The following is a 2,353-nucleotide window of genomic DNA, read 5'->3' on the forward strand; positions in this document are numbered from 1 at the left end:
GGGGAGAAGGAGGGAGGGAAGGGGAGAAGGAGGGAAGGAAGGGGGGAAAGAGAGAGGAGAGATTAAGTTAGAAGGGAGGGAGGAGAGAGGAGGGGGGGAGGAAGGGAAGGGGGAGGAGGGAGGGAAGGGGGGGGAACAGGAAGGGAGGGAAGGGGGGAAGAGGGAAGGATGAACAGAGAAAACAAGAGGGATGGAAAGAGAGGAAGAAGAAGGGAGGGAGGAGAGAAGATGGGGGGATGTAAGGGGGGAGGAGGGAGGGAGGGGGGGGGGGAGGGAAAGAAAAGGGAGAGAGAGGAAGAGAGAGAAAGAGCGAGAGAGAGCAATAATGGGCCGAAGCCCGAGGTTTTTGTCCACGCGAACTACATTATTAAAACCGCGGTTTATTTCCGTGACTAAGCGTGTTCTTGAGTCACGTTATGTGGGCGACCGAGCCGCCATTAGTGACAACGCTGCTTCCACGCATTCCGCATCGCACCACCAACTGCAACTCGAAGGATATTCCAACGCGCTTGCATTTCCACATTGCCGGAGGGAAAGATGTGCATTCAGCTAAAAAAACTTCACTGGCGAAAGCGAGGTCATCCCTCGGTCCGGAGTCGCAGCAGCTTCATATATTGAATTAGAAACAACATATCAACCGCTACTGAAGGGAATCGGAATTCGCTCCTTAGACCTCGTAAGTGGTTCATGCGGATCGCGATTTCGCGTGAGGACAGCGGTTCGGAATGTCCATTTGGTGGCGGCGGAATCAAGGAGGGCTCATTGCCGCAAAACGGCTGTTAATTGAGGAAAGTGCAGGAGAGGGGGACAAGGGAAGAAGAGATGGGGAGGAGGAAAGGGAGGCGCGAGAGAATAAGATATCCGGGGGTATGCCAGAAGAGAAGGGAGGAAGAGAGAGGCGAGGATAGCGCAATGCAGAGAGCGCTGTCACGGAATTCGCGAATAATGAAGAGCCAAATTAGATGAGGAGGCAATCTCCGTGTGGAGGCGGAGGGGAGAGGGGAAGGGGCAGAAACGACAAAGGAGGGCGTGGAGGGAAGGACAGAGAAGACAAGGGCCGAGAGAGCCACGAGCGGAGGGCGTCTGGATCCCGCTGTCACTCCAGCGAACGCCATGGGTTCGGCAAAAGCACGTCCAGTTGGTGGCCTTTCTAGCGACGCCCATGCCTGCCGTGTCAGCGTTCGGGGAGCAAGGAGGGCGGCAGGACCGCAAGGGCGAGCCACCGGTTCTTGAACGCTTCTGCACCGACGCCAATTCCATGTTTGCAATTCAGCGAAAAGGCGTGTCCTCGCACGCATGTGCTCTCTGATTCACTTTCTCACTCACTAATGCTCAGTTCTCACTCACGCTCACTCTTGCACACTCTCACTCCAAGCCAATTCCCTCACTATCATTCTCGCTCTCGGTCACTCTCATTCTCACTCTCACTCCCATGCTTACCTATTCACATTTTCATGACCACTTAATTTCGGTCCCACTTTCGCGCTGCCCTCCCTTTCTCCCTCTTGCCTCTCTCCCTCGGCTTGCTCACATGCGCATGAATTAAAAATGGCAAAGTAACTTTCGCAGTAAAACATAAAAATAGCCCGAGCAGAGCAGCACTCTCCGCACAAACAAAAAGGTCGGAGCGAGTTTCGGATCGCTGTTCAATTTCATTGTTTTCATCATGTCCCGCGCATTGCCATCGCGGCCCAGCCCTCGCCCCGCGCGCCTTCCTGCGGAAAAAACACACGACATTTAAGCCTTTAGAGAAATATGCCTGCGTGCAGGTGATATGTATACATGCACACACACACACACACACACACACACACACACACACACACACACACACACACACACACACACACACGCACGCACACACACCACGCACAAACACACACACCACATACACACACGTAACCCAGCTTATCATGTGATGTTACTGAAAATGTGTATCTAATGTTATTCTATTTATCTGTTGTTATATTCTACATGACTTGTATAATCGTATGTATTGTCACATGCCTATATTCCCACACACACACATACATATAAGTATGTCCATTGCTTTACCTGTTTATTCGTAGTTGTAGGAGCCGGAAAGATGGGCCCTACAAGAGTATGGTAGGCGGCGAGCTTAGAGTGTAAGATAGACAACCAATATGTCTAGACTCCTTTATTATATTGTATGATGGAGTACGGCTGCGCCGAGGAACGAGGTGTTGCTCCTCGGCTCCCCGCAGGGAGTCTGCCTGTCATCTCCTACAGTGGTCTAAACATGGGCATAGATCACGTGCTTAACATATGGCAATCACTGGTAATGAAAGGTAGTGTTACAACAGCAGTCAACCTGGGGGGCGACGTGGACAGA

Source organism: Penaeus monodon, chromosome 9 (genome assembly GCF_015228065.2).
Source record: "Penaeus monodon isolate SGIC_2016 chromosome 9, NSTDA_Pmon_1, whole genome shotgun sequence".
In the NCBI taxonomy this organism is placed as follows: Eukaryota; Metazoa; Arthropoda; class Malacostraca; order Decapoda; family Penaeidae; genus Penaeus; species Penaeus monodon.